The following is a 20,763-nucleotide window of genomic DNA, read 5'->3' as shown; positions in this document are numbered from 1 at the left end:
AACCACTCCAAGACACATTATAATCAAAATGTCAAAAATTAAAGATAAAGAGAGAATCTTAAAAGCAGCAAGAGAGAAGAAAAGAATTATGTACAAAGGGGTCCCAATTAGACTATCAGCTGACTTCTCAAGGGAAACCCTACAGGCAAGAAGAGACTGGCAAGAAATATTCAAAGTAATGAAAATCCAAAACCTACAACCACGAATACTCTACCCAGCGAAATTGTCATTCAGAATAGAAGGACAGAGAAAGTGTTTCCAGGACAAAATAAAACTGAAAGAGTTCATTAGATCCAAACCACTGTTATATGAGATGTTAAAGGGACTGGTTTAAAAAAAAACAGAAGCTAGGGAGATGAAACAAAGGCAAACTAAATAGGCAACGAGAGTGGAAAAGGAACTGTGGGTACGGGAAGCATATTGGGGGGAGGTCAACAGGGAGGGGGAATGGGGAAAGGGAGGGAGATGATATAGGAATTGGGGATCAAGGTAGGAGGGAATGGAATAGACGGAGAGAGGTTGGGAGGAACTGTATGCACAACTAATGGACATAATCTAAAAGGGGGGGACAACTGGAGGGAGGGGGGCCACCGGGTGGAGGGGAGCAGAGGGAAGGGAAATTGGCACAAATGTAATATTTTAATCAATAAAACACATTAAATCTGGAAAAAAAAAAAAAAAAAAGAAAGAGCTTCCTTTATTTCACCTGAAACTACCAACTGCATTATTTCTACTTGGAATGCTCTTCCCTCCACTTTTTGTGAAGCTGGCTGTTTCTCATTTTTCGCATCTCAGCTTATGAGCTATCTCCTGCTCTTATTCCAAACTCTGCCACTTAACATTCTATTTTGTTTCTTTCACAGCACTTATCACAATCTGTAATCAATAATCTGTACATTTATCTGTTACCTGTCTATTATCTGTTACCCCAAAGAAAAAATAAGCCTTAAGAGAACAGGGTACTAGATATTTTGTTCACAACCATAGCTCCTGTCAAAATACTTATATTTATGGAATGAATAAATTAGTGGATAAATAAATAAATGATTCAATACTTTGAGTAAAGTAAAAATTTTTCTCCCTAAAATAAAGTGTCATTGCTTGGAATTCACTTTCTTATTTTATTTTTTAATATATTATAGGACTCACCATTTTTTGTACTTTTTCTGATAACTGTTTAAGAAATTATTTCATGTACTAGCATGGGCACAAACACATATGCACACATACAAGAAAAATAAAGAAATCTTTCTTCTTCTCTTTCTTATGGAGAATCTTGATGGGAGTGAAAATATGCATACATTAAAGATGCATATGTGTCATTGAGTTGATCAGTTTTCCTGCTACACTTATTTAAATCAGCTTGAAGTTAGTTGCATCCAAAGACAGTCTGGTTGCCCAAGGACACACATATCCAGTGTGCTACTGCAGAATAAGCTGTACTTCATGGCAGCTTCTTTAAAGTGCAATACATGGAATGACTAGAAAGTCTGCTTCCCTTGATGAATCCTCCCAGAATTCAAATAGACACCTGATTACTGTGGTTGCCAGAATGCATGAATAATCTGGTGGCAGAAGAGAACTTCATAAAAAGATAGTCCCTTTAGTTTACAGCAAGTAACTAACTAAAAAATGAAGTAAATAAGTAAACTAGAGAGCTAAAGTAAAATAAAAATGATTCTAGTACTTTGAAATCAAATCCATTATATCTGAATACATATGACTTGTGCAATCTGGAGATTCCAATTGTTCATAATGAATTACAATTTGCTGTTCTTTTAGAATGTAGCAGCTCTGATTATGTATAAAAAGCAACATCTCATTTCCTCCAGGTTACTGCTCACTATAGACAACTTGCAGAGATTTTCAACTAACCAGTAGTATCATCTCAGGGTAGTGTTGATTTAGACATAAATATTGTGGAAGGAATAGGCCTCAAAGGGATTTGCTTTTATAATTTCTCCAGTAACGGGAAACTTGACATGTTCCTGTGGTTCCTTTTTTTATGTAGACTATGCAATCCCATGATGCACTGGGAGGTATCTCAGCTCCTTAATGAAGTGTAGCCAGCATGCAGCAGTGAGCACAGGGCCAGTCAGGATATTTTAGGCCCTGTTGCTGGGGTGTTAGCAACTCATTATATGAAAATAAATCACTAGAGTCAGGTGGAAAAATGCAACTAATTGCAACCTTCTGTGGTAAAAAACTGATAGCACCCATCTTGAAGTCTGACCACTTCAAGAAAGATATTAGAAAAAGTCTATTGGTAGGAATGAGATACAGGGAAATAGGATATAGAAAAGGGAGGGATAGGATACAGAAAAAGGAGTTGACTTCTGTGAGACTTCTGTGTTTTATTGTCTCTGCTTTTTGCTATTTGTATCACTAAGAGATTATCAAATTTTTATTCCAAATAGTTTATGACCTTGAACTATAATTTTTAAGTGTTAGACTATTAAGACAATTTTTTTCATAAATTCAAGAGTCAGTATATTGCTCATGGATCATCTTTTAGCCAAAGTAGTGGAATATGCAGGCCACTATACTCTACATGTGAGAATTATAGACACCTGTCAACACTGAACCAAATAGTTGATGATAGCTGTGAAATTCCTGTTAATGCTTTTCTTTTATTAGTACTCAACTCTGCTGCCCCTTTCCTTGAGTCACTTGATGCTTTCACAAAGAGGCAAGATGCAAGTAAAAGCCTGGGAGAGTAATGAAATAAACCCAGTAAACATCAAGGTTTCACTGAGTCCACTGTTAAATTTTTTTCTTTAACCCCAGTTTATTCCACTTCCTATTGAAAGTTAATGGTGGGAAAATAATTTATTTATTTTATCTCTAAACAAATCATATCTTATAGAGCATGAAGAAAGAAATTAATCTAGATGTCATATAGTAAATGCATGTGTCACTGGTAAGACTGGTCAGAGGTTTTGTTCTATCTAGTAATAACTTTTATAAAAGCTTTGCTCTGGTGCAGTGCAACACTCTGACACTGGAGAGGAAATTTTTCTAAATTACTCTCAAATGACTCTTTTGTGAATTCAAACAAAACAAAGCAACAAAAAGGGATCAGCATAAACTGTTTTAGTCTTCTGTATCAACCTCAAACTTTCCGAAAGGTTTCACACATAAAATATAAGACTAAATTTCGGACTTTGGTGAGATAATTTTAAGTTATCCCAGAGACAGATAAAATCCTGGGTCCAAAGAAAGGTATTAGCATAAGATGAAACATCAAAGTGAGTCAATATTGGAGTGACATGAAGAGCTAATACATGTGAAATGAAGAAACACACACTCAGATTATGAGAACTTTCTTACTGCCTCCATTACGGCTCATGTTATTTCTTAACATTGAGATAGTTCTGTAGGGCCCATTCTTTTGGACTGGGGGTTCACTTTCTGTTGATGCCCTTGCTGACAACATTAATTCTCATCTGCTCTGACTGAGTTCAACTTCTGTCCTGTCCTGGCAGCTTCCAATAACCTTTCCCAAAAGGCTCTTGTCAAAGTACTTAGAGTTCACTGCTTGGTGAAATTTATTTATTACCATTTTAAATTAGTGCATTTTAAATACATTCTTGCTTACCATCATTGAAGAAAAGTTCACATTTATAATGAGATTAGCTATAAGGGCTTTAGAATACATTTCATTTTGTTTGTAATTTCTGCAGACACTTCTCACTTCCAATAATAAAAATGGTTTTCCTAACCATAATAAAAATGGTTTTCCTAACCAGGGAAAAATACCATAAATATTCACAAGTTCGAAGAAAAATATTTTTTTCTCAATAATGAAAGAAAAACCAGCAGTCTGAAAAAGAGAGAATTCTGAAAACTGTGTTTTGTTTTGTTTTTTGTCTATGCAGACTCCTTGAATTCTTTCCCTAACTTAGTCCTACCCTCCTTGTAAGAGTAAGTAAAACAGAAATAAAGTCTCTTTTGGATTTTCCCCACTCTGAGATACCCAAAGGCTTATAAGATGAAACTTTCTCCGTTATAGCCAGTCTCTACAAATCAGCTGTATGAATAAGAACACTTGAATCATAGACCTGCATGTTTACTAAGTTTTACAAGCTGAAAAGCATGTGCATTAACATTAAAAAAGTTCTGCCTGAAGCTGTGAATACAGCTACCAAAACACAAAAATCAGTTTTCTTTTCTTTCTTTTTTTTTTTTTTTTTTGCCATGGAGCTGCAATTTTCCCAGGAGCCTTTGACACTTCCTACTTTATGCACCACTTCCTCTGAGACTGTACAGTTTTTTTAATATTTTTTGAAATATTTTAATGTTCATCATTTGTTCATGTTTTAATGGAGGAACAACAGATTTTTGCATATTTTTGAAGATTAACAGTATTTAACCTTCATGATATATACATAGATAAAGCACTTTGGTCACTGCTATTGGGTCTCTGTTACAGCAGCAGGGAAGATATGTGTAGTGTTCCATATCAACTCTATAGGTGTCTGTGCTGCTTTGAAGAAAAATTTCAGACTACTGTGATGTATATGGAATGCCAGAGTAAAATTTATCCTGTTGCAGGGCATGGTGCTTAAGGAACCTTATAAAGAGCTAAATTTTCAATGAGTCAAATCTCAGGAAGAAGATGTTCCTTTCATTTTATTTTGAACTAGTTGATTTGAAGAGATGCTGATTTTTCTCTTCAGTTTTATAAAGCTAAGAGACAGATTTCTGAAAATAGCAGAAGGGAAAAAATGGTATAACTAAAAAGAAATGGATGTAAACATACCCTAATGGGTAAGTTCTAAAGGGTGTTTAGGTTTAGGTTTTGTTTTGTATTGTTCTCATGACTATTAAAGTTGTGGTCTATAAAAAAGTAACCTGTGCTTTTAAAGTATATATCAAATTCTGTTTTTCACTGTTCAAGGTTTATTTGGTGTTTCAGTTGATGTGACACTTGGATAGTTGGCTGCATTATTTATGTATAGATTTTTCTTTTTACATTGTATGGCAATATACACTAGTTTGATTTATACAGTAAACAAAATAGGATCCTTAAGAACAGTTATGCCTAAGTCATGCATTATTGGATTTATGCATTTGATCTCAGGATTGATTGATTGGAGAGAAAAAAAATTGGATTAGCCATGCTGGGCAAAGGAATCACAAGTTACATAACACAGAGTGAACGCACATCTGGTTTGATAGGCAACTGTGTGTCCCAATTGAAAATTGCTTACTGTTTCCAATCCAGAGGGTGTCTTGACTTATGTAGCTTGCAAGATAAGTAACTTTCCACAAAATTGTGTTATTGGAAGTGGTTGCAGTCTAGATTCAGCCTGGTTCTGTTACCAAATGGAGGAAAGTCTAGGAGTTCACCCACTAAGCTGTCATGGGTGGATTTTTGGGGAGCATGGAGACTTTAGTGTGCCTGTATGGAGTGGAGTGAATATTGCTGGTGTCTCCCTAAAGACTTTGAATCATGATTTAGGCACTGATAAAGATAAGGAACAGTGGAAAGAAGTTCACAAACAGGTGGTTGAAAGTGTTTATAAAGTGATCAAACTGAAACATCCTGGGCCACTGGACTATCTGTGGCAAATTTAGCAGAAAGTATGAGGAATCTTAGGCAGGTGCATCCAATTTCTACAATGATTAAGGGTCCCTATGGAATAAAAGAAGATGTAATCCTTAGTGTTCCCTGCATCTTGGGACAGATTGGAATCTCAGATGTTGTGAAGATGACTCTGATACCCGAGAAAGAGGTCCATTTGAAGAAGAGTGCAGATCAAAGTCTTAATGGAGTTGTACCTTTGCTGGCACCAGACAGTAAAGCACTGTTAGCTTGTGGGTATGATTTATTTGTTGTGTTTAACTACAATTTGAACTCTATGCCATTGGCTTGTATTTTTTTCTTTAAAAGTGAAACAGAAAACTTATCTTTTTGCCAAATAATATAAATGAAAGAAATGAGAAGTTTCAGCTCATGGATCTAAATACCACCCAAGCTATCAGTACAGTTAAGAAAATGCAATCAGGGACTGATGTTCATTGGCGATTCTCATCAGTGAACAAAGGGGAAGAAAAATTCTGAGATGGCTTACATTTCAAAATTAAAGCTCCATAAGAATATGAAAGTAAGCATCTGATGAAAAATGATGTGATTGTAAAATGCAATAATTTTTCTTTTCCTAATTTTGGTAACATAGGCAGAACAACAAATTAGCTTTCAAATGAAATTTTCTATAAACTACCCTAAGTTTATGGACATATTCTAGTGTTCACCAAGTGTGTTCAAGAAAAAGAATATTAAAACAATCCCTTAACTCCATAATAACAGTTGTCAAATTTGGAATCTGCAGATAATATTTCTTATTCAGCCCACACTCAGCTCTGTTTCTTATTCCCACTACCATCTGCCTGCTTTCCTCCACACCCTCTTTAATTTCCTTCATCTTTTCCTTTCTTATTGTTATATACCAATACTTACCTACACTCACTTCCCAACTGCACTGGTAGTGCTTTATTAATCTGAATCAGCAGATATAGATGATAAAATAACATTGAGTGAATAAATAAATACATAGTCACCATTGTAACAAAACTCTCACATATTTCTATTTTCTATTTGTTACTAAGATCATGCATGGAAATAGCTTAACACAGTGCCTGGTCCAAGGTAAGCACACAATAAATGGTAGCAGTTATTTCTGTTATTGTTGTTTTTATGGTTATTTTTATTCACCAACACATAACAGTTTTTATTATTTTAAGATCTTGGGTGAAAACTGTACTTTTATATAGACATACTGGTATGCTACTGAAAGTTGCTCTCTCATCATCTATTGGACATACTCCCTCAGGTTCTTTATCAGTGAAATTCCTAAAAGATTGTATGTAAGGTATACTTTTCCTTTCCCCATCATTACATTTGCTCTCTTGTCATCTTATTTTCTCTCCATAGGTCTTACCATGTCAGAGGTGAGATGGCAAATCCAGACAGTAAATATACTATCCTACCTTAAGTCCTCAGATTTAAAGCATGTGTGTTTTTTATCAAGTTTTCATTTATTTTTAAGTATATATATTGATTATCTTGTTATAGTATTGCAATTTTTTCCCCTTTACTCCCTTCTGCCCAGCAACCCCCTTACCTCCAGCAATCTCACCCCCTTTAGTTCATGTCCATGGGTTGTGCATATAAGTTCTTTGGCTTCACTCTTTCCTATATTATTCATAACTTCCTTATGTCTATTTTGTACTGGTCAATTATGCTTCTTAATCCCTGCACCATTTTCCCATTTCTCCCCCTCCCAGCTGATAACCCTTCAAATGATCCCCATACCTATGATTCTGTTCCTATTCTGGGTTGTTTAGTTAGATTTTGTTTTTATTTTTTATATTCAGTTGTTGATAGTTGTGAGTTTGTTGTCATGTTAGTGTTCATAGTTTTGATCTTCTTTTTCTTCAAGTTCTCATTTATATTAGTGAAAACATTTCCAAACACTTTGATGTGAACATTATTTAAATTGAATATTAAATTCAGCAATTAGTAATTTTGATGCAAAAATACAACATGTTGTGTTTTTGCTTTTATTTTAATGAAAGGTCTTAATAACTAGAATATCCTAGCAAATGTGACTTATGGGGTTCATATAATGAAGAAAAATATTAGAGTCCCAACAACAAATGAAAATTAATGTGGGGTTCAAATTAATTTACACTAAGATGTGTATTTATCATGTCATACTTTTCTGTTTTCAATCACTGTTGAAAATGTGGTAAAAATCCATAAGTGCTTCTGCAGAATTATACTGTCTACATGGAAATACAACATTTTTTTTTAGCTGAAAGTATCACTTTGCATTAAGTCCAGGTATTTCTTCAAAAAAAGGAAATATATTATGGTTATAGAAATATTGGACCTATATTACATAATCAGAAGGGACATCAAGAGGATAGTTTGATGGCATTGCCACTGGTGCATAACTATGAACATTGGTGTTCTTTCTAAGACTACACTTCTCAGGAAACAAACACTTAATTTTTTTCCAAGACTGATATTTTGGGCATACTTTACATATCATGAAAAGTAAAGCATTAGGTCAACTCTAGAAAATGATCAATGAATTTGTTTGGACTTGAAGTGGGAGGGCATTTATCTTGTACCTACTAGGTCTCATAGTTATGTCTACTAAAAAATCTACTTACTAAATTTAGTCTGGAGTATACTAGGTGGCTACACATTCTAAACTCTAGAAATCTCAAAGCTATTTACCTTTTCATAGTTCCTTTACCCCTCAAGAATAAAATAAAGCAAGAAAACCAAGAGGTGTTGCATTCATTGGATGTAATAAAGCGATTCTGAGTAGAACTTAACTGGATAGAGAAATGTTTTGGCTCGTCCTATTAATTTATTTGAATGGCCTTTTCTTCATTTACTCTCTCAAGGAGCTGTGTTATGAGTCCATAAAAAGGATGTCCTCTTAACTCCCACTACTGCCCTTTGTGTAGACTGAGATCCAAGGAAGCCCCAAGAAAATACTAAGATGAGACCACTGGGCTCACTTTTTCACTGACTTCCACCAAAAAGCTAAAATCAGCTTTCTTTCTTTTTTTTTTTTTTTTCTTTCTTAGTGAATATTGTGACTATCAGTGTGAGTTCTGTGCCTGCTGTGACTAGGAAAAAAAAGGGTACCTCTTTTCCTTTTAATGAGAATATACACAGAAGAGCAGAAGTTGAAGAAAGAAACCTCATTTTATGCTACTAGAATTTTTCTTGTCCTGCCTGTGACCTGCATTTTTCCCCAATCAGAGTAATGTAGAGAACAAAATTCTAACACTTAAAGTAAATTACTTTCATACAAGGAGAGAGAATGAGATTTTATAAACACGTTTTTGGAGGTTTTTTCCTTCATTTTTAAAATTTATTTTTGCTTTCTTCCCCCTTGAAAAAATATATTTTGGGAACAGAAAAGGATCAGATACAAACTTCATTTTCTTAGAGCATCAACCTCTTGTTTTGGTGCCTTAATCTTCCTTCCTTACTTCCTTCCTACCTTCCTTTCTTCCATCCTTCTTTCCCTCCTTCTCTATTTTCTTGTATTATTTGGTCATTTTGTATATATGTGCATTTGGATATTAGAGGCATCCAATTAAGATTATCTTTTCTAGTGTATTATTGTAAAACTTATTCATGGGCAATAGTTGTAACATTAATATAGGTCCTCCTTTTTTGTAGTCACAAATATGAATACTTAGATGGCATTTTCTTTACTCTCATATCTACTATTTTTATATTTTAAACAAAAATCGTATTCTTAAAACACTCATCTTTTACTCCTTTAAGTTTCTTAATCTTATACAGGCCACTATTCCCTTCAAGCTAAAAAATGACACTGTTTTCTGGGGAATTTTGGCATTAAAATTTCCATTTAAAAAGAGCATTTTCTTCAATTCATTCATTAAAGGATATATTGCAGGACTTAATTTGGCTTTGTTCCTATTTGGCATGTTTTCAAAAGCAGTGAGAATATGGTCCTTCCTCAATTGCCAATATAAAAAGTATAATTATGATTTGGGATTTAATAGTCCACTTGTGTGTTTACGAATAGCTACAACAAACAAATAAATAAGAAGGAAGATAATATAATCTTCTACATATTATAGCTTGAGATATGTTATTAGGTACACATAACTAATACTATCTTCACAGATGCCTGATGTTTCCACTACTTTTTAGTTATTCATTCATTATTAAAATAGTTTTTATTGAATTATAGGCCTACTTTATGCATGGACTTGCTCTGAACACTGCAGGGAATGCCTGAAAATGCTTACAGTGCAGTGAAACAGAAAGACATATAGATGGAGATAAACAATAATGATTCAAAAGTATAAGTACTATGACACAGGTATACAAAGGGGTTTCCAGATCATGAGTAGCTGGGGAAGAATAGGAAGATGTGAGGATTTTTATAAGAAAATATTTGAGCGACTTTACTAAATTTTTAGCCAATTAAACTAATATGTATGGAGTGCCTCACTGAACCACATCCTGACTCACTCTAAACTTTATTTAATTAGTGATAAATATATTATAAAACTAGTAACTTCATATTTTTCATAACAGAAGTTCTAACTTACCCTGTAACTATAGAGTACTAAGAAGTCATGACTATGCTAAAGTGTGGGAATCAACAATTTTATATTTAAAAAATTCTTTAGAATTAACATATATTATTGTATATTATTATTTAACATTTAATAGCAGTAAAAGGTATTCTGTGCTGATTTTTTCAGGTGTACATATCAAATCTGAGATAAATTAGAGCTCTACAGAGGCAAAGAGCATGCATTATACTTCTTTTTATCCCTCACACATTTAGTCACAGTCCATTGTATATAATAGACTTGCAAAGATACCTGTTATTTTTAATAACCTGGTAAAAGCAAGCAACCCTAGACATATAGTATAGGAATAAATTGATTTAAGGATGTGTTCTAAGAGCACAAAGAGAAAGGTACTGTCAGGTTTGTGCCTTGAAAATATAAAGACAATATTTTTTTACTATTCCAAGATTAGTGTTTAGGGTCATCATATATTAATATTTAAAAATCGTTATACTCACTCATTAGAGGAAAAATCAATTCATTAGACACAGATACTTCCTCCCACCTTGGCCTGGGACCTAGTAACTTTAAGGGAATCAGATAGAGACAAAGAAGAGGTGATGTATGTATGGAACTCTTCTCACCAAAAGTAGGACTGTCTTATTTTGGGATTCCTTTCTATGGAGAGTGGACTAGAAGGGACAACTAAATGTGAGGTAGATGTTTCCCTTTGGTATTAAAACTAATTCTCCTCCAGAGACTTAAAATAGCTCACAAGTAAATAACCATTTATCTGTGAGTAAAGAAGCATTTACCTGAACTAAATGAGATTTTACTCTAAACAAAGTTGCATTTGTGTCACGGAGTTCACTATATCTGCCAACTGGTCAGAAGGCAATGGTAATACACATACAGATTCAAACATTGCACCCAATGCTTGTGAAGCCATCTTGGAGATTAGACTATTTATTGTCTGATGATGTTTTCTACTAGAAAAATGTGCTAGCTTTTGCTAATGTTGACATCATGAATGCAAAAATAGTTTAAAGAAGATAATTTTAACACTTCTATGATGAATAAAATACTGAAAAAGCTTGAAATTAGAAAAGAATATGTGGCCTGTTGTTAATTACAGGGAGCATTCAAAACAAGCAAGGATGACCCCGTGGAAAGTTTTTCTTGAGACTCTAGTAAATTTCTGGATTTAGTAATTCATCATAGTGGTGAGCTCTTAAGTAATTTTGTATTCACTAATTCTCTTCTGTGAATGGGTATAATAATATCTTCCCATCTCATGCATAGGATTTTTAGAAATTACCACATATCACAAAAGTATTTTGAGATTATTAGGAATATCAAGGAGATATTTTTCTTGGTTATGAAACCATATGTGCATATAGGATTTTTATTCATTTGTATAATATGAAATTGTAGATGTGTTTCTTTGCAAAGGGCATAATTATATAGTAAAATATTTCTTAGGAATTTAACAGTACATGCATGCTTTCATTCAAAGGATATTAGATTTACTTAAAGTAAAAATTAATCATAGTTCTTAAATTATTATTCAAAATAAAGAACTTAAAATCTATGGCAATTTCTTTATTTTATTTTATTTTTTATTGTTTTTCAGTTACAATTGTCCCACTATTTCCCTCATTGCTACCCCACAGAGCCCATCCCTTCTCCCACAGTCCATCCCAAACACGTTGTCCATGTTCATGGGTTATTTATACTAGTTCCTTTGCTAAACCCTTTCCTAATTCCCCCTTCCCCCCTCCTACCTCCCCTCTCCCCACAAATAACTGAAACTCTGTTCCTTGTTTAATTTTTTTCATTTGTTTGTGTTGTTCATTAGTCTCCTATATCAGGTGATATCATATAATATTTTTCTTTCATTGCCTAACTTATTTCACTAAGGATAATTCTGTTTAGTTCCATCCATGTTGTCTGAAATGGCAGCAGTTTCTTCTTTCTTTCTCCTGCGTAGTATTCCATTGTGGAAATGTACCAATTTTTTAATCCACTCATCTACATATGGGCACTTAGGCTGTTTCAAACACTTGGCTATTGTAAACAGCAATGCTATGAACATAGGGGTGCATAAGTTCTTTGAATTGGGGTTTCAGGATTCTTCGGGTATAATCCTAGCAGTGGAATCACTGGTTCAAAAGGCAGTTCCATTTTTGGTTTTTTGAGGAAATTCCATATTGTTTCCCATAGTGGCTGCACCAGTCTGCATTCCCACCAACAGTGCAGTAGGGTTCCCATTTCTCCACATCCTCGCCAGCACTTGTTTGTTGATTTGTTGATGATGGCCACTCTGACTGGTGTAAAGTGGTATCTCATTGTGGCTTTTATTTGCATCTCTCTGATGGCTAGTGATATTGAGCATTCTTTCATATGTCTATAGACCCTCTGTATATCCTCCTTGGAGAAGTGTTTGTTCAGATCCTTTGCCCATTTTTTAATTAGGCTGTCTGTCTTCTTTGTGTTGAGATGTGTAAGTTCTTTATATATTTTGGAGATCAATCCCTTATCTAATGCATCATTGGCAAATGTTTTCCCATATGGTTGGTTTTCTTTTCATCTTGCTAATGTTTTCTTTTGTTGAGCAGAAACTCTTTAGTTTAATGTAGTCCCATTTGTTTATTGTTTCCTTTATTTCCCTTGCCTTAGGAGATGTATCAGTGAAAATATTGTTATATGGGATAGTTGAAATTTTCCTGCCTATGTTTTCCTCTAGGGTTTTTATAGTGTCACTTCTTACATTTAAGTCTTTGATCCATCTTGAGTTCATTCTGGTGTGTGGCATAAGTTGGTGGTCTAATTTCATTTTTTTTCACATCCCTGTCCCTCTTCTCATTTTATTTTATGTTGCTTCCCCATTTGTTGAATATTAGTTGACCATAGAGGCCTGGGTTTACTTCTGGGCTCTCTATTCTGTTCCATTGATTTATATGTCTGTTCTTATGCCAGTACCAGGCTGTTTTGAATACAGTGGCCTGGTAGTATAGTTTGATGTCAGGTATTGTGATTCCTCCTGCTGTGTTCTTCTGTCTCAAGATTGCTGTGGCTATTTGGGCTCTTTTTTGGTTCCATATAAATGTTTGAAATATTTGTTCTAGGTCTGTGAAATACATTGCTGGTATTTTAATAGAAATTGCATTGAATCTATAAATTCCTTTGGATAGTATGGACATTTTAATGATGTTGATTCTTCCCATCCATGAACATGGTATATAATTCTATTTAATTCTACCTTCCTTAATTTCTTTCTTCAGGGTTATGTAGTTTTATGAATACGAGTTTTTTTACCTCTTTGGTTAAATTTATTCCTAGGTACTTTATTTTTCTTGTTGCGATAGTAAGTGTGATTTTTTTTTTGTTTCTATTTCTGATATTTTATTGTTGGTGTATAGAAAAGCCTTTGATTTCTGAATATAGACTTTGTACCCTGATATTTTGCCAAATTCACTTATTAGGTCGAGTAGCTTTTTGTAGAGTCTATAAGGTTTTCTATGTATACTATCATGTCATCTGCAAATAGTGACAGTTTTATTTCCTTTCCAATTTAGATGCCTTTTATTTCTTTTTGTTGTCTGATTGCTATGGCTAGAACTTCCAATACTATGTTCAATAGGAGTGGAGTGAGTGGACATCCTTGTCTTGTTCCTGATCTCAGGGGGAATGCTTTCAGTTTTCGTACATTGAATATGACGTTGACTTTGGGTTTCTCGTATATGGCTTTTAGTATGTTGAGGTATGCTCCATCTATTCCCATTTTGGTGAGTGTTTTCATTATAAATGGGTGTTGTACTTTAGAAAATGCCTTTTCAGCATCTATTGCTATGATCATGTGCTTTTTTTCTTTCATTTGTTTATGTAATGTATTCCATTTATTGATTTGCGATATATTAAACCATCCTTGCATCTCTGGGATGAATCCCACTTTATCATGATGTATGATCTTTTTAATGTGATGCTGGATCCGGTTTGCCAATTTAATGTTGAGGATTTTAGCATCTATGTTCATCAGTGATATTGGCCTGTAGTTTTCTTTTGTTGTGTCTTGACCTGGTTTTCCAATTTGGGTAATACTGGTTTCATAGAAAGAGTTTTGGAGTCTTCCCTTTTCTTGTATTTTTGGGAATAGTTTGAGAAGAGTAGGTGTTAGTTCTTCCCAAAATGTTTTGTAAAATTTACCTGTGAAGTCATCCAGTTCAGGTATTTTTTGTGCCAGGAGTTTTGTGATTACAGTTTCAATATCACTCTTTGTTATCGGTCTGTTCAGGCTTTCTACTTCTTCTTGATTCAGTTTTGGAAGATTATATGTTTCTAGAAATTTATCCATTTCATCGAAGCTGTCAAGTTCCTTGCAATATAGTTGTTTGTAGTAATTTGTTACGATTCTTTTTATTTCTGTGATATCAGTTGTAATATCTCCTCTTTCATTTCTGATTTTGTTTATTTGGGTTCTCTCTTTTTTTCTTGATTAGCCTAGCTAAAGGTTTGTCCATTTTGTTTATCTTTTCAAAGAACCAGCTCCTAGTTTTGTTGATCTTTTGAATTTTTTTTAGTTTTTATGTCATTTAATTCTGCTCTGATCTTGATGAATTCCTTCCTGCTTCTCACTCTGGGCTTTGTTTGTTGTTGTTGTTCTAGTTCTTGTAGCTGTAAGGTTAAATTTTTTAGTTGGGATTCCTCTAACCTTTTTAGTAGGCCTGTATTGCTATGAACTTTCCTCTCAGGACTGCTTTTGCTGTGTCCCATAGGTTTGGGGCTGTTGTGTGCTCATTATCATTTGTTTCTAGAAATTTTTTGATTTCTTCCTCGATTTCATTGTTAACCCATTCTTTATTTAATAGCATGTCATTCATTCTCCATGAGTTTGAAAGTTTTTGAGTTTTTTCCTTGTGGTTTATTTTTAGTATCAGGGCATTGTGATCTGAGAAGATGCTTGATATGATTTCAATTTTCTTGAATTTGTTGAGGCTTGTGTTGTGTCCTACCATGTGGTCTATCTTTGAAAATGTCCCATGTGCATTTGAAAACAATGTTTTCTTTTTCATAGTGATGGTGAAGTATAATTTATTAGTACATTATTATACCTAGCACAAAAGTTTTTTATTCTTTTAAAAATGTTCAGAGGGAGAGAGAGAAAATTTCAATTAAAAATTATTTATTTATTTGTTTGTTTATTTATTTATTTATTTTTAGAGAGAGGGGAAACAAGAAAGAGAGGGAGAGAAACAAACTGTGTGGTTGCCTGTCACTCACGCCCCCAACTGGGGACATGACTTGCAACCTAGTCATGTGCCCTGACTGGGAATCGAACCAGCGATGAGAGAATTTCAATTTATGGATAAGATTCCTGTGCAAAAATGATCAATGCAATAAAGAATAAAAACAAACTTTTCTCATATATCTCATAATTTTGGTATTACATATGGTCAGGTTTTTTTAAAGTATATTTTATTGATTATGTTGTTACATAGCTCCAATTTTTTTCCCCTTTGCTCCTCTTTGCCCACTACCCCTCTCCCCTACAGCAACCCCACCCACCTTAGTTTATTTCCATGGGTTGTGCATATAAGTTCTTTGGCTTCACCCTTTTCTATATTATTCTTAACACCCCCCTGTCTATTTTGTACCAACCAACTTTGCTTCTTAGTCCCTGCACCAGTTCCCCATTTCTCCCCCTCCCCCTCCCAGTTGATAACTCTCCAAATGATCCCCATACCTATGATTCTGTTCCTATTCTGATTTGCTTAGTTGTGTTTTGTTTTTATTTTTTAGATTCAGTTGTTGATAGTTGTGAATTTGTTGTCATTTTAGTGTTCATAGTTTTGATCTTATTTTTCTTAAGTAAGTCCCTTTGACATTTCATATAATAATGGCTTGGTGATGATGAACTCCTTTAGCTTCATCCTGTCTGGGAAGCACTTCATCTGCCCTTGCATTTCAAATTATAGCTTTGCTGGGCAGAGTAATCTTGGTTGTAGGTTGCTTTTCATCACATTGAATACTGCTTGGCAGTCCTTTTCTGCCTGTAAAGTGTCCTCTGAGAAATCAGCTGATAGTCCTATAGGCACTCCTCTGTAGGCAACTCTCTGCTTCTCTCTTGCTGCCCCCAGGACTCTGTCTTTATCTTTCACCTTTGGCATTTCAATCACAATGTGTCCTGGTGTGGTCCCGCTGGGTTCATCTCATTTGGGACCCTCCGTGCTTCCCAGACTTGTATGTCCATCTCCTTCACAAAATTTGGAAAAATTTCCTCATTTTTTTCAATTCTTGCTTTCTCATTCTGCACTGGTTGACTGTTTTTTTCTTCCTTATGTTCCAAATCATTGATTTGAACCCTGGTTTATTTCCCTTCACCATTGGTTTTGTGTGGATTTGACTTCGTTTCACTTAGCATAACCTTCATTTCTTCTCTTAGGCATTTTCCATACTCAAGCATATCTGTCAAGCCTGCGAGCATTTTTATAACCAATGTTTTAAATTCTGCATCTGTTAGCTTATCTATCTCCTCATCTGCTATGTTGGCTATCTCCTTGTCGCTTAGGTCTCCCACTTGAACCTTGATCTGTTCCCCCTTTTGGGCCATACTTTTCTGTCTCCTTATTCTGACAGGCTCCTGTGTTTGTTTGCCTCCACGTCCCAGGTAGAACTGTTGCTCTTGTTATGTTGTAAGGGGCGGAGCCTTTGGGATTCATCAGTACAGGGCAACGCTTTTCGCCATGTTGTGGCACTGTATGTGGGGGAGGGGTCTGAGAGGGAACAATGCCGCCTGCCCAGCACTCGCCCCATTTTCAGGCAACTCTTCCACTTCTGCACCAGAATGGGGCCCCTCTAGCTGATGCCCTGGACATCATTTCCAGAATGTGTGGGTCTGCGGACGTTCTTGGACCATGGGTCCCTTTAAACAAGTGGACCCTGCTGAGAGACTGGCATTTTCTGCCTCCACCCCAACCCCCACATGTCTGCACAGCCAGAATCAATAGGCTTGATTTTTCCCAGTGCTGGAACCCCGAGCTGATAAGTCTGGTGAGGAGCTAGGAATGCTCCCCCAGTGTCCCTCCTGACTTTAAAACACATGACTGCATTTTCTCCTTGCCTGCCAGCGGGCTGCTGCTGCCACCACACTGAGTCTTCTCCGCCCCTCTTACCTGTCTGGATGAGTATCTCTTCCTTGTGTTTTTGTTTGCTGGAGACTTCATGCAGTTTGATTTTCTGGAACTTCTAGTTGTCTCCAGTTTTGAGATTATTGTATTCTTTCTTAGTTTGGGAGGGAGACACAGCGCGTCTGTCTACATCTCCATCTTGGCTGGAAGTCTAGAGTACTTTGATGAGAGTTTGGGGTTTTTGGCTCCAGGTAGAAAGTTGATGAAACAGTCACCAGGATCCCTATGAAAAATGACATAAAACAACAACAAAAAAGACCAGTAATAAATGAAGAATTTAATATCTAAAATAAAGAATACACTGGAAGGAATAAGCAATCATTCTCCCACACCACAGACATCATATTTCTTGGCTGGAGCACTCCCCTTCTTAAGGCATCAGGCTCCGGAAATGTAGTAACCATACTCTCTGGACTCTCTCTCATACCACCCTGAAAATCTTGTGCCCTACTGAGGAATAAGCTGTCTGGGCTGGAGTTTAGAGGTCTGGGAAGACTCAGGGGGTGTCAGTGACTAAGTAGTGTGGCTTTGGGGTAAGGGCCATTGATCCAACTTTTCTGTGAACCTGACTGGCTCCCCCTCCTCATGGGGGACCTACTAGCTCCACTTTCTGGTCTTTTAGTAGACCTACCACCCAGAATCCAGGTGACTTCACACTGGTGAGGTCTGAGCAAGACCCAGGACAGACTAGATTGTGTGGCTCTGGGACATGGGTCAATCCCCCTACATAAGTCTGATTCTGACCAGTACCTCCCCTTCATGGAAGATACACTAACCCCATAATCTAGACTCCTGTTGGCCCTGTCCTACTAAGAAAAAGCTCCTGCAAGAATGTGAGATAAATCTAGTTGTATAGCTCTAGGACAAAGTTTATTTTTACCTAGCAGAGTAACTGGTGCAGAGCCCTCCCTTCATACTGTCAAATATTATTTTCTTTGAGCCTGATAAACTATTATGGCTTCACACTGATGACTCCCTGAGACCCTTCCACACCAAAAAGGTATACAAGCACCCAGCGAGTGGCCAATAGACATGGTGTACCTTGAAACATTTGCTGAGTGTCATCAGATCCAACACTGGCATCAAATTTGAATCTGTGCCAGTCTGGTGACTAGGCCCTAAGTGGTGACTCACTGAAAACCTACCTCATGCAACTTGAGTAACTCTAGGGGCTATTTCAGTGACTGAACCTAACAGGCAGCTGGCAGCCAGAGGCAAGGAAAGATGGATATTGGGACTTTAACTGACTTGCTCCTGTTCCCAATGCTAGTAAAAGTTGGCCTTGGTGTACAGCTTGGTCCTTCCTTTGTACACTCAGGCATAGCAGAGGCTCCAGCACATTGTGGATTGTTTTGTAGCTCCAAAAAGGTTGACCATTACCAGTCACAAGCAGCATGTGACACTGGCCTGCACCAGATTGCCTCCAAAGAGGTACAGAAAAAATACACCCACTGGCCAGCTTCAGGCAGCACGAGAGCAGGATCTGTTTAGCTTAATAAACAGCATATCTAAAGGGAGACCTCAGTAGACATCAAACCCTGCTGAGGCAAATTCCAATTTGTGTGGTCAAAACCTGCATGTCAGCTTGAACATTGTGGCCAAGGTAGATTCTCAGAATCATCAAATCTGAGGATGAAACCTTACAGAAAATGAGCCAAATTGAAAGGAAGGCACATTACAAGAGGAGGGCCCACATAATGTGTACAAAGAACATTCTTATACCACTCAGCTCAAGTGATTAGGAGACAGCACCACTAGGTCCAACAGGACACCTACTACATAAGGCCACCCTACCAAGACCAGGAGTCATATAAAATATTCTTAATATGTAGAAACAATGACAAAGAGTTTAAAAAAAAGGTCCCCAATGAAAGAACAAGAGAATTCTCCAGAAGAAGAGCTTTGAAATGGAGACAAACAATCAGATATAGAGTTCAAAATGGCAATTATAAAGTTGCTCAATAGCATGAAAAGTAACATAGAAGCAATAAAAAAGGACCAGTCATAAATGAAGAATGCAGTATCTGAAATAAAGAATACACTGGAAGGAATAAACAGTAGGTTAAATGAAGAAGAGGATTGACTCAGCGATTTGGAAGACAAGGTAGGAAACAAAACCCAACCAAAGCAGCATAAAGAAAAAGAATACGAACAAAATAAAGACAGTTTAAGAAACTTTCATGACAACTTTAATAATAACATAACAATATCATAATAATATCCACATCATGAGGATACCAGTAGAAGAGATTGAGCAAGGGATTGAGAACCTACTTGAATAACGACTAAAAACTTTCCTAACCTGCTGAAGATAAAAAACTTACAACTTCAGGAAGCACATAAATTCCCAAACAGAATGAATCCAAAGATGTCCACATCAAGACTAATCTATTAAAATGATAAAAATTAAGGACAAAGAAATAATCGTTAAGAAGCAAAACAAAAAAACAAAAAAAAAACCAAAAAGTTACCTACAAGGAAGCTCCCATAAGACTGTCAGCATATTACCCTACAGGAACATTTCAAGCCAGAATAAACTGACATGAAATATTCAAAGTGATGAAAATCAAGGACCTACAACCAAGACTATTGTACCCAGTAAAGCTACCATTTAAATTGAAAATGAAGTGGACAGTTTCCCAGAAAAAGAAAAGCTAAAGAAGAATGAGAAATATTAAAGGGTTTTCTACAAGAAGATGAAAATAAATGAGCACAGTTAAAAGAATAAACTGGTAATAGATATGTACCTAACAAGAATTACTTTAAAGGTAAATGGCTTAAATACTCCAAACTAAAGACTTAGGGAAGCTAATTGGATAATAAAACAAGACCCATATATATGAGCTCTCCAAAAGATCATTCTCTAAGTGAAAGATACACAGACTAAAAGCAAAGGGATAAAAAAAAAGATATTCCATGTAAATGAATGAAAAAAATTCTGAGGTAGCAATGCTTATATATGACAACTTAGATTTTAAAACAAAGTAAAAGGAAGAACACTACATAATTATAAAGGGAGCAATACAGCAAAAGGATATAACTCTTGTAAACATTTATACACCCAAATAAGAGCACCTAAATAAATAAAGCAAATCTTGTTACACATAAAGTGAGATATCAACATTAATAAATAATATAAGGGATTTAATACCCCATTCACATCAGTGGATAGACTTCTTTTTTAAGCATCAATCCACAAGGAAAAAAACTGCTTCACATGGATTTGATTTTATTAATATCTTCAGAGGATTTCACCCCAAACTATGAGAAATATACATTCTTTTCAAGTGTACATGGAAAAACTGTGTTAGGACACAAAACAAGTCTCAATAAATTTTAAGAAGTTTGAAATCAAGTCAAGTATCTTCTCTGACCTTAATAGTATGAAACAAATAAATAAAAATCAAACACAAGAAAAAATGAAAAACACAAACAAATGAAAACCTTATTATTAAACAATGAATGGGTTAGGTATGATATCAAGGAAAAA

General features: G+C 35.5%; 1 pseudogene; it reads left to right on the top strand.

Moving 5' to 3' along the window:
- LOC149991117 (L-lactate dehydrogenase A chain pseudogene) overlaps nucleotides 1–18,764 on the top strand; it is a 28,559-nt pseudogene extending 9,795 nt beyond the window's left edge.
- Nucleotides 18,765–20,763: the final 1,999 nt, after the last annotated feature.

This window comes from Furipterus horrens, unplaced genomic scaffold (assembly GCF_987537825.1).
Source record: "Furipterus horrens unplaced genomic scaffold, mFurHor1.1.pri manual_scaffold_17, whole genome shotgun sequence".
In the NCBI taxonomy this organism is placed as follows: domain Eukaryota; kingdom Metazoa; phylum Chordata; class Mammalia; order Chiroptera; family Furipteridae; genus Furipterus; species Furipterus horrens.
The sequence above is the reverse complement of the archived record's forward strand: the minus strand, read 5'-3'. Positions and strand labels throughout refer to the sequence as shown.